Source organism: Panthera uncia (genome assembly GCF_023721935.1).
Source record: "Panthera uncia isolate 11264 chromosome A3 unlocalized genomic scaffold, Puncia_PCG_1.0 HiC_scaffold_12, whole genome shotgun sequence".
NCBI lineage: Eukaryota > Metazoa > Chordata > Mammalia > Carnivora > Felidae > Panthera > Panthera uncia.
In genome coordinates, this window is record NW_026057579.1 from 8,660,436 (window position 1) to 8,673,614 (window position 13,179).

Sequence of the window (13,179 nt, forward strand, 5' to 3'; positions counted from 1 at the left end):
GATATACATAAATTTTATATATATATATATATATATATATACACATATATTTTATGCTACTCCTAACCACGGTTACTTATAAAAAGAAGTATATGTCAACTGGACCCTGAAAGGCTTCTTAAACCTCAGAACCTAAACAGGCACCAGCACCTTCACCTGCTTTTCCACACTGATTTTCACTCGGTACTTGCATTTTATAACAACTGCTGAAAACCCAATTCTCAGACACAAGATGTCTTTGAAAGGAATAGAGCACAATCTGCTGTTGAAACTGTGAACTGTCTTGGCCTCTTAGTTCATGTGGTGTCCTACGTATCACCATGTCCCCTGGACATCTAACACATGCCACCACGCCCCTGTGAGTTTGCTGTGGTGTCCTGGGCACCTGGCACGTAGTTTGGGACTTGTGGCTCTGTTCTTTCTCCATTTTTTTTTAAATTTTTTTTAATGTCTGTTTATTTTTGAGACAGAGAGAGACAGAGCATGAATGGGGGAGGGTCAGAGAGAGGGAGACACAGAATCCGAAACAGGCTCCAGGCTCCGAGCTGTCAGTACAGAGCCCGACGCGGGGCTCGAACTCACGGACCGCGAGATCGTGACCTGAGCCGAAGTCGGCCGCTCAACTGACTGAGCCACCCAGGCACCCCTCTTTCTCCATTTTTGAATCTGTCCTCTCATTTGCAAAATAAAAGCATCTACCTTAAGTGTCTAGCGACTACCTCTGTTAAACCTGGGATGAAGCACACGCTACCATTTACCGCCACATTATGACTCTGACCTTCCACTGCTGCCCTCAAGAAGTTGTATATTCATGGGGCCCCTGGGTGGCTCAGTCGGTTAGGCATCCGTCTTTGATTCAGATCATGATCTCATGGTTCGTGACAGCGCAGAGCCTGCTTCAGATCCTCTGTCTCCCTCTCTCTCTGCCCCTTCCCAGCTCTCATGTGCTCTCTCTCTCTCTCAAAAATAAATAAACTTTTTTTTTTTTAAGTTGTGAGTTCCTTTCTCTGTTTTTTGTCATTGATGAAGGCTGGACATGACTGGAAGGCCCCCAAAGGCTAGGCATCCCAAATATGTGCCTCAGAGAGCACAGCAAAATCTTTGCCCTGCTTATGCATTAATACAAAAGTAGTTTTTAACTATGTTACTTTTTTTTGATGTTTATCTACTCTTCAGAGAGACAGAGTGCGAGTGGGGGAGGAGCAGTGACAGAAGGAGACGCAGAATCCAAAGCAGGCTCCAAGCTCTGAGCTGTCGGCACAGAGCCAGATACAGGGTTCAAGCAAGATCATGACCTGAGCCGAAGTCAGACGTTTAACCGACTGAGCCACCCAGGCGTCCCCATAACTATGTTACTTTTTAACAGATGATTCTATCAAGACTGAAAGCAGTACAAAAAGTTACAGATTTGATACCTTTCTCACTAATTTTTAACCATTCTCAATCACATCTTAATCTAATCCTGATTTTTCTATTCAGTTATATATATTTCACTGACCCCAAATTCCTCTAATTATACTGAAAAGCCCCTTGGATCATATAAGTAGCTCTGGCAGCAGTACTTTGGGGCTTAAGTGTGGCTCGAAATCAAACACCTTTTTTTCCCCCTCTGGGTCAACACCATCTCTTCATCATTAGGGTCATTGTCATCATCATAATATAAACTATTTAACCCGTTTGGCTGCAGTTGGAAAGATCACCTCCCTCTGTCTCCCATCTCTAGTGTTTCCCTGCCTCCCTGCTCATAAGGCAGAGTCAAGGGGAGAGAGAGAGACCCATACATCTCTTACCTTCCCTTGTTGGTTGTCGGGATGATTGTCTCTTCTCTCTCTCTCTCTCTGTCTCTCTCTCTCTCTCAAGATCTCCTAGGTTCTTTTATCTACTGTTTACTACCAGCTACATACAGTTGGTACAGCCAGCCTCTGATTTTAAGCTACTGTCTTGTAATGGAGACTATATTCCCTCACTAGGGCTAAATCCAAGCTTATCTGAACATACTTTTTAAAAGCTCTTTCATTATAAACGGCACACAATTTTGAATAGTGGCACAGGGTGGTTTCACACCCCAGGACAGGTCTGCGATGCCAGAACACAGGAGAGCAGTATCCAGCTAGATGTTCAACGTCCCCCTTCTTTCTTGCTGGAGCTTTTTTTATAAACCAGGTGTCAACAAATATATTGGATTCTTTACACTTTAATCTGTGTCCCATTTTGAAAGGGTTGAGAGAGTTGGGCACACGACTCCTTCAACCACGGCTACTTTCCGATTACCCTCGGGGGGGGGGGGGGGGGGGGGTTAACAGGATACCTGTTTGGTGGCATCCCAGAAGCCACCGTGCTATGTTTGGGCTCCACCTGGCCCGAGGCCTGCAGTGGGCAGGCTGATGAATGGTGCTCAGTAAAAATTAAAAGCCTTGGAAAAGTACAGGCCCCCGGGCCAGAACAAAGCAGCTGAATGATGGTTCCTACTGGGAGCAGAGGTGGGAGCTTTTTCTCGCCCTGCTCCTGGGGAAAAAAGTGAAGTCAAAACTTCTTTGCAACAGTGACTCATCATCATCAGAGGGCCTTCCTGCTTTTGCAAAGCCGACTTCATGAGTGGTCAATGAAGGAGCTCTCAGAGTGAGAGCCGATAGAGGAAGAAACGGAGAAAAACTACTACCGAATCCCTCCACCTTACCCGCATTGTGAAACAGGAGGGAATTTTTTTTTTTAATTTTTTTTTCTTTTTTTAACGTTTATTTATTTTTGAGACAGAGAGAGACAGAGCATGAACGGGGGAGGGTCAGAGAGAGGGAGACACAGAATCTGAAACAGGCTCCAGGCTCTGAGCTGTCAGCACAGATCCCGACGCGGGGCTCGAACTCACGGACCGCGAGATCATGACCTGAGCTGAAGGTGGCCGCTTAACCGACTGAGCCACCCAGGCGCCCCAACAGGAGAGAGACCAGCCCACCCGCCAGATCTCCCTCAGACACGTTTTCTTCCTTCCTGACTCATCAGATTTCTTCGGGAAAGCCTGGCGAGAAGGGATTAGGAAGCAAGCAAGGGAGCCAGCCTTTTCTGGCAGCATGGGACATCTTGATTTCAGATTGTGCAGGCCCTCAAGAACAGATTCGGTGAGCTCGCGTTCCAGGCTGGAGGCCAGCAGCACGAAGCACGTCAGATGGTCGGCGCCTCCAGCAAGAGACCCAAGGACTTTCCCGAAGCTGCACCTCTTGGGAAGTTTGGAGATGTCAGAACAGGTTTGCCTCCTCGAAACGTGCAAATGTCACCAGCCGGGAGTGGCAGATGCCAAGAGGCGCCTGAAAACAGATCTCCATCTGGTATTGGGTTAGGCTTCCTGGTACACAGATTAGAATAGTTTGAAACAAAGTGACGGAAGCACGGGTTTGGCTTTTCACATATTGTCATGGGCTCTGGGTCATTTCCTGCCCTGGGAATTTATTTCCTTTGCAGGTTCAACAAAACCTACTGAATGGCACGAAAGAGGTTGGGATTTTTCTTTGCCTCAGGCCCCGTGAAGGAGCAGCTCCGCGTCTGTGAACTTGCATCTATCTCTGCAGGGGCTTCAACTTCCCAGGCTCCCCTCTACGCTCACGCGGAGCCCGGGAGGAGTGAGGCTTTGGGAATAGAACAATAAATTAGGAAAGGGAGCCATCTCCAGTTGAGTCAGATGAATCCTCTAGTTCCTAGAAAACCAAAAGGACTGGGAAGGATGAAATGATGCTTCCTGGAGGGGACCGCTTTACCACCAGGACTCCGTGCAGGGATGCCGGCCCCCCCTGGAAGGAAGGAGGCTGAAATCACATCCACATGGCCCCACCCCAACCTCCTGGAGGCAGCCAGCGGGCCAGATAGGTACTGTCTACAGTGACATTTGCTACACAACTGACGACCTGCCTTTTGTTTTAGTTTACTAAAGTTCGTTTTCCACCTTGCGCCCAAAAAAGACTGAAGATCGCAACAACTGCCTTCCCCGCAGCATTTTTATGCGCGTTTGGGGACTTTTGAAGCTGATAGGAATACTTCTTGCAAAATCTCTCTGCAGCCCCCAGGATGCCCTGACGACCCACTGCCATTCTGCAGTGCAGAGACCAACCCCCCCCCCCACACACACACCCGCCAAGGCCAAGGTGAACCCTCTAACTCCAAGGGCTACAAACTTAAAGCAGGGGCCGCTGCCACTGCTGTTCCTCTGAGGCTGAAAACGTCTGTCTCTTTGGGAGAGTGATCCATGGTCACGAGTTCCTACTGCAGGGCCTGCTCATGCTGTCCTCGTTGTCGGGAGGAAGCCTGTGAAGTGTGGTTCGCATGCCCAGAGACCATCTCCCTCTAGACTGAGAGATCAGAGTTCACAGCCTTAGAGAAATGGGTAATTTTTGCTGCAACCCTCAATCTAGACAAAGCCAATCTGGCAATGCCAAGGAGTGGCAGCTGGTGATCCCTCTATCCTGGTGCCCGCAATCCCCAGAAACAAAAACCAAAAACTCCCTGTTCTCCCCAGTGCCTTGCACAGAAATGATTCCAACAGCATTTAGGAAGTTCCAGGGGAAGAAAGGAAGCGGCTAGGGACAGAGTGGGCTCTGAAGATAAGCAGAGTCAGAAACACCTGTAGGGTATGATTTTTGAAGCAACAATATGTCCGCCCAAGGGCCCCAACTTTCCCTACAAAAGAGCCCTCTGGAAGATTCAGGCATTCTATTTCCCCTTAGAAGTGTCACCCGGGACTGGTAACTTTGTAAGCCATTGCCTTTCAACTTTAGAGAATCTGGGTGCGCAGGTCTGGCAGGAGTCCAGGAATCTGTGCTTTTTATCAAGCCTGCCTTCTGATGCTGGTACGGGTGATCTGTGGCCCACACTTTGGAACACTATGCTGGAAAGAATTGGGAGTCATTGTCACATTAGCATGGGCGAACCGGTAATATGGGAGAGCATAGCACTGGGATTCCAGGCCGGGCTTTGGCATTCTGTGTGGCCATGGGCAGGAGCATTTAATACTCCAAGACTGAAGGCCTCTGGACCAGTTGGTGACCTCTAAGAATTCAGTTGGGGACTGGTTTCTTCATCATGGCCCACAAGTCTGCAACGTGTAAGGACTGGTCCAAAGGCTCACAGAATCTAGGCCTTCTCGCCAGCATGGCCTAAATACTCAGCGAAGTTCTGTGGTGCAGAAAGCCCCGGGGGCCAAGGAAGACCCTCTTGCCCCGAGGCTACTGTCCTCATATCTGAAGTCTATGGGGCGGCAGAGGGGTAGCACACAAATACTTCCTTCTTTGCTCTCAGCTATTTCCAAATAGAGAACAATGAAAGGGGGAAGGTTAAATTAATTTCATGCTTTGTATGTGTAGGAGCACTGACCACACTGACTGGTCTTTAGCCCTCTGTCTTCTTCTGCCCACACAATGACCGCCCTCCAGGCTACGTGTTCCAGGCCCTGTGGAAGTTGATGTATTAATGTATGCCCTGACCGGAGTGTGGGAAGGCTTGTTCTTATCTTTCTTGAAGTTGTGCGCAGAAGGCCCCACTTTCGGTAACTGGTCGAGATGCCTGGTGCACGGAAGGTCTCACTTTAGATAACTACCCTGTGATCTCACCACCATGCCCCTCACTCCATAAGGGCCAGACTGAGCGGAGAATGGCTAGCTGTGCAGTGCCCTGGATGGTCTGTCCATCCTCCCACCTACCCGCCTGATCTCCCCTGTCAGTAAATCACCCTAGCTAACACTCTGTGTAAACGGTATGAAGTGGCTTGCTTCATCTTTTGGGTCTTAAAGTGACTTCTCGGACTGGAGAATAGATTACTGACTCGCCTTCACCTTCTAACAATATCCATTATCTTTTAAATTTTCAAATAACCCTAGGGACTCCTGGGTGACTCAGTCAGTTAAGCATCCGACTTCGGCTCAAGTCATGATCTCACAGGTTCGTGAGTTCGAGCCCTGCGATGGGTTCTGTGCTGACAGCTCAGAGCCTGGAGCCTGCTTCCGATTCTGTGTCTCCCTCTCTCTCATACTCTGTCTCTCTCTCAAAAATAAATAAAACATTAAAAAATTTTTTTAAATTCTCTCATCTTCAAAATGGAACTAATAATACTAGGGTTATTTGAGAATTTTTTTGTATTTTTTTTAAATGTTTATTTTTGAGAGAGAGAGAGAGGGCAAGTGGGGGGAGGGGCAGAGAGAGAGGGAGACACAGAATCCCAAGCAGGCTCCAGGCTCTGAGCTGTCAGCACAGAGCCCAACGCAGGGCTCAAACGCACGAACCGTGAGATCATGACCTGAGCTGAAGTCAGTCGCTTAACCAACTGAGCGAACCAGGCACCCTGAAGATGAGAAAATTAAAGATTAAAGAGGTTGAATAACTTTCCTAAATTCCCAAGATCACATGGCTATTGAATGCTTGGGGTGATGTTTGAATTCATGTCTGTCAACGTGTGGTTCCATGTTCTTTCCACAAAGCCACCCACAGCTAAAAGTTATGCCGTGGCCATTCTGAAGGCATAGATGCTTTAAGACCCTCAAAATACCCTTCCCTCTCCCTGACCTTTATTCATCCCTGTTATCTACTCTATTTCAGAATCTCACTTTATCTTTGATCTTTATTCCATCCCTATTGGACCTCCAAACAATCCCTCAGCCTTGCTCATTTGTTAGCCCCACAACTCCTTTACCCTCAAGGGTGAAATATCACACCACCACCTTTCCTGGGCCCAGGAGTACTTTCAGGTCCACACATACTCCAGTCACTGACTTTAAGACCAGTGGGTCCTCGAGAACGCATGATATCCCCAGAGGTTTCCATGGACTTAGGATCCTCACATGCTTGAAAGGCATTTGTGTACTTACCGACTCAAGACCCCTCTTTTCGCCCCGCCCCGCCCCCATCTCTTCTTGGCTCAGGGCAGAGATGCAGGAAACCTGGGTCAGCCAGTGAGCGCCCTTCTATGAAATAAATGGTGCCCCCTGAAATTTCAGCTTCCTAGTAATAGCGATTATTCTGGGATGCTGGGCACCCCCTAGTGGGAGGAATGGAGAGAAGCCAGACTGTTTGGATGCTGTTCTCAGTCATCCATCCACCCCCAGCTTCCTGCCCCTCAGTCACCTTCTCCTTCCAGCCCTTCTGGCTGTTCTCAGAATGATTCATTCTTCCCACAGTGATTGGGCCTTTTGCCCCATAAAGCCCTCCCTGTCTTTACAGACATACTGAACTAAAAATTAAGCAGAAGGCAACTCGGGCAGCAGAGCAGGGAAAACTTCCTACTGCGAGAGCTCCTGAAACCCTGAAATTCCTTATAAGGCAAACTGATCAAGACCCAACTGCACTGGGCAGAACAATAGAGAATATCTTGGAAAGATATTTTTGGAAGTGAGGAGGATAGGCTGCTTTCCAGATTTCAAGGTCTATGTTAATGCCCACATATGACCCCCTCAGATTTCAGACTGGTATCAATTCCCTGTGCTATATCTTACCCCTTCTAAGGTCAAGAGAACACCCAGCATTTACCTATTTTGGAATAAACCAATGAATCCCTGTCCCAGCAGAGGGCTAGACTATCCGAGGACGGGGCACTGCATACCACTGTGGGATTTTCCAAACATTCGTCACTATCACTTACTGTTTAAAGACTGGGGCCATAGCCCCCCATGACAGGGGATGAGCCCTATTACATTGGAATTAACAAGCCATTTCTGGATACCTACGATATACAAGGCTCAGGCAGGCTGACCATAAGTTCAGCCTATGCATTTTTTTAGATCTGCCACGGCTAGTTTAGCCCCTTATCTAAGAAAGGGCCTTAATAAAAGACAGAGAGAGCTAACATATTTGAGTTCATGTCCTAAGAATTCCTCTGGTCAGATACACAGTCCATATTAGTTAGATTCCCGATCATTTGCTCAGTGGGAAGAGGTTAGGCAATTTCGTCTTGTGGCCCAGTGCCTGTCCCTAAGGGACATTACAATTATATAGCAACGCACCTCCATATGTGCTTGGTTGCTATAGTCTGATTTGTTCCTGGATCTGAGCCATCAACTCATTAGTACCCATTCAAATTGACCTTCTCTGATAAGTTCCCTGAAAATTTGTTCATAATGCTAGCAATTCCAGGGCAGGATTTTCACGACTATGGCTCCTGCCTTCTCTGGAGCCTCATCCATTGGACAGTCTTAGTCTTACAACTGCTTTCATTGTCAATCCCTTTCATCTTTTTGGAGACATCTGATGATGTTCATCTCTGACAACCAAGAACTTTGGAAGACTCTTGCCCTCAGGCACTTCGACATTTTTGTGTCGAGATTGGCAGCCTTTCAAACTCACCAGAGGCCTTGCAGAATGAAACTCTGTGGAGGTTCAGAGAACAAATTAAACACAAGTTCATTGGCCTTCTGAGAGAAAGAAGAGAGGTCAAGGATGCTCCAGCATGGTCAGCTTCACAGGCCAACAGCAGAAGCTGTTATGATGCTTTCCTGCATAACTGGGGCTTGATTAAAGGCATTCTTTAGTCTGGAGACCTTTGGCCTCATTCTGAATGGAACACTCAAAGGGCCGAGTAGCATTCTCAGCTGGCAGGAAGGACACACTGACCACTGGGCCCCTGTCTTTCCCAACCTGGGGTACACAAAAGCTGTGGTGAGTTAGCTGAGCCACCTGGAATGCTTCTGTCCATGTAAGTTGTTCTACAGAATGTAAGCTGGCCTTGACTTTGTAAGAAAGGGTAGCGATATGTTTATGTGCTCAGAAGAGAAAACATAAAGAGAGAATGAGGATCAAAAGGAATAAACCTAAAGGGTGGCTGCTTTGCAGGGCTAGAAAAAAAATCCCAAGAAGGGGCCCCAGCCCTGACAGAGATAAAGGGGACTTCCACTGCTTCTGTCTCTATTTTTAGAAGAAATAAAAGCCAAATCCTAAATCTAAAGATCAAGGTGCATTCACGTGGGGAGAGGACTAAACAAACTATAGCATCCCAAACAGATACAAGACTGCAAAAATGAACTCTTGTAATTTACTCGTAGCCATATTTCTTTCCTAAAGTCACCATTGATTAAATACCAAAGAGAGGGTTATAAAAAAATTCCATTTCATGCAGATTAAGAGGCATCGATCGGGGCTGTCTCTAGCAAGCTGGATTCCTAGCACTGGATGCTTTCCAAGAAAAAGCAAAAGGTGAGCAACCAGAGCAGATATGGGAAATTTAGGTGTGTGTTTGTCAGGAAAGTTGGGTTCAGCTGGCCCAGAGATGCAAAGCAGAGATCGATGGCTCTACAGCTTGAGAGATGCCAGAGGGGATGGGGGCCCTGGATCAGGCCTTCGGAGAACCAACACCGAGCCCCCAAAGCAGGGTTTGTGGGAGGACAGGTTAAAGCTGCCTGCCAGTACCTCCAGCAAGGTAGCTATGCATTATCTGCTAATGTCCCTGAGGGAAGGGAGTTAGGTGCCAGCTGGAGATCTTGCAGGAAAGACAGGGATACAGCTCTTGGGTGATGTCCAAGGAAGCCAGGTGAAGGCTTGAACTGTAGCCAGGGAGTCAGGGTGTGTAACACCTGAGGAGGCTGGGTAGGAGTCACCAAGACTCAGGCAGGGGAGACTGGGGTGTGGTGTGTCCATGAAGGGTAGGCGTGAGCATTCCAGAGCCTAGGTAATGTTCATGGAAGAAGCTTCAGTAAACATAGAATACACGTCACTCTGGCCTTCTGTCCTAAAACTGTTTCTGCAGCTGAGCTCAACATAAGGAAGTTCTCAATAAAGTTAAAGCTAAGAGATAGCCATAGATTGGATGAGATGGCCAAATCCGTAGCCTAGAGCCGAGGACACAATACAAGCCCTTTTGACTTGAATTAGACGTTTCTGAATCATAGTAACTGAAGTTAAAGACAGCACAACAGGCTATCAACTTAGTTTTCCTTCTGCCACTTCTGGGAAGGCTTTAAAACCACTCTACGGTGTCCTTTCCACCCTTTATTTCCTTCTTGCCCTTTCTCCCAGTTATTTCCAGCAGCATGCTGGACCCAGTTTCTACCATCTTCTGACTCCAGTTTCAGTTAACATCATGGCAGCTTACAGTCAGCCATGATGGAACCATTTGTACTATGGAAATTGGCAAACTCTATAAATTAGAGCTTTCTATTTACTTCTGGAGAGCAAGTCGTTAAACATTTACGAGTGCACTATGCCTGTAACTGAGAGTTTTTACACAGGAGACGGAGCAGTGAACTGAGCGTAGGAAGTTTGGACAGGGGAGCTCCAGGATTGGCGAAGCCCAGAGTGTCTAGGAGGAAGTGGTACATGGTCAAGACTGGCTTTGCCTCCCACACAGATACACTCACCCAACCCTAACACAAGCCATCAATTCAATAGTTAAGAGTTGTTCAGTAAGAACCTGCTCTTGTGTTTACAACAACGTGTAGACTTTGTTTTCTATTGATTTGGGGGGTGGTTTTTATCTTCCCACTTGAACATTTTTTGAGGTGTATGGTGCAAAATATAATAACACAGGTATAGAATGTTTTTCCTAGTATGAATTTAAAGTGTTTCACATAGATTCAATCCACTTTTCCTCTTCCAACTCCCGCTCCACAGACACATACTAGCACGGGCTCCCCTTCCCCTACATGTGCTTATCATTGACCTTCAGATTCAACATCTTAACTCTTAGAAAGATATCTCTGAGATGGATAATTATTACTCCCTCTAGAGGAGAATTCGCTAACTTTAATGGACATGCAGATCACCTGGGGACTCTTGTTAAATGCAGATTTGCATTTGGTAGGGCTGGCTGGGGCCTGAGAGTTGCCATTTCTAACAGGCTCCTGGTGATACTGATGCTGCTGGCCAGCGGATCACTCTCAAGGCAGGGCTCTACACTGACATGTTATTCCATTCCGCCTCCCACAACTACCTCTCCCTTCTATCTCTTCTGCTTTAAAAAGTCCCGTGTATATCTCTTGAAGGAACAGATTGGACCAGCACTGGAAGCATAACCAAACAACCAAATCGATATGCCAGGTACGGTTAAATTCTTTCAAGAATTTGAACTACAATGCTATCCCGGCCTGGGTTTCCCGTTAGAGCACAGCCAGTGATAGAAGTTTGCATGTAGCAATTTATTTGGGAATCCCAGAGAACGAGAATGCAGGATATGGGAAGTAAAAGAGGGGAGGAAGAAAAACCGATATGAGGATGTGCTATTGAATGAACCATGGCAAAGGGCCACAGGTGTTCCATCCTGTGGGACCTGTTAATGGGCCTTCTGATATGCCTCTCGGTACTGTCTCCATTTATCCAGACTGTCCTTATGAAAGTACTGATTAAATGCTTTATTTTCCAGTTTCCAAATGATGGTTCCCCAGCACCCACTAAAAGTCACCAATAAATTTTATTTTAGTATGAGTATGAGCTCATATATATTTAAATATATTTAATATACTTCAACCCATTGCATTTATTATTCTAAGTGGTGCTCAAAATTATCCCACCGTTCTTTAATGGAAGTTTATTTGTGTTGACTCCTGAGTCTTTTTGGTACAACCCCAGTGGTCTTGGATAGCTTCCTTCTTTTCTGGTATAAAGCTGTTCCAGAGTGGCTCTATCCAATGAAACTTTCTGTAATGATGGAAACGTTCTATATCTGCACTAAAGGACAATGTAGCTATTAGCCATATGTAGCTATTAACTACTTTAAATGTAGCTAATACAACCAAGAAACTGAATTTTAAATTTTATTCATTTCATTTTAAATAGCCACATGTGGCTGATTGCCATTGGACAACACCATTCTAGAGTTTAACCATCTGAGTAACAATTGAAGGAAGTTACGTACCGAGAAGCAGGAGGATTTGTCTGTGATGGAATTCTATCTTTATCATTGGAATATTGCAGGGACTCAGTGCATCTGAATAATCTAGGGAACCTTTGTAAAATACTGATTTCTGAGCCCCACCCCCACATATTCTGATTCATTATACATGGGGTGGAGCTCAGGGAATCTGTTGTTTTATTATTGTTACTTTAATATTACCATGGGATTCTGATGAGAAGCTAGGTTCAGAAACCACTATACTAAATTGCCAGGATGTGATATTTATATTATGGCTATGGTTCATTGCAAATCATTCCCATGAGTCAACTATACATCTTTAACTCCTTCTGGTCAGTTTTAGAACTTCTCAGAGCAGGGGTGCCTGGCTGGCCTGGTCAGTTGAGCATCCGACTTCGGCTCAGGTCATGATCTCATAATTTGTGAGTTTGGGCCCCTCATTGGGTTCTCTGCTGTCAGCCCAGAACCTGTTTCGGATTCTCTGTCTTCTCTTTCTCTGCTCCTCCCCCACTGGCACACACGTGTGTGCTCGTTCTCTCTCTCTCTCTCTCTCTCTCTCTCTCTCAAAAATAAATAAATAAATAAATAAACTTAAAAAAAAAAAAGAAGAAGAGAAGAGAAAAAAGAACTCCTCGGAGGACCATACCGCTCTGCTAGTTACGAAATCAAGAGCTACGGTTTCTCACAACGGCTTGCCTCTCTCTGACTTCAACATAGTCTTCTGGCCTTAGTCTTCCGGCCATAACATAAATACCATAGACTTAGTGACTTATAAACAAAGGAAATCTATGTCTCACAGTTCTAGAGGCTGGGAAGTCCAAGATCAAGGCACCAGCACATTCAGTGTCAGGTAAGAGTCTGCTTCATATAATGGCTTTCTTTTCACTAAGGTTTTTTGTTTATTTGTTTGTTTTTTCGTTTTTGAAAATGTTTTTTCAATTGAAGTAAAATTCACATAACATAAAACTAAACCTTTTTACAACAAACACTTCAATGGCATTTTGAGACCCCGTTTTCTAAGAGCACTGAAGAACCCCCACTCTTTGACAATGGGCCACAAGCCAACCTGCCCAACTTTGCCCCAGAGAGAGGCATGGTCTTTACGATAATGTAAAGCAAACAAACCTTCCTTCTGCTCCACACGGAGACACTATCTCTATCTGCCAAGGCTGTTTAATATGAAAACATAGTCCCCAACAAAAGGCTGCCAATGTCTTTGCTTAAAAACATGCAGAAACATGAGAGGCCCATGGAGATTCGTCTTCCCATAGTGTGCACCCCAGGACACTATTCTTGGTCCATCCACGATAAACCCCCAGAACATAAACCAAGACTATAGTACTGATACAGAAACTTTTCTCTCCTAA

General features: G+C 46.0%; 1 pseudogene; it reads left to right on the top strand.

Annotated features, from left to right (window-relative positions):
* LOC125937790 (39S ribosomal protein L1, mitochondrial-like) overlaps positions 1–13,179 on the top strand; it is a 42,078-nt pseudogene that overhangs the window by 3,409 nt on the left and 25,490 nt on the right.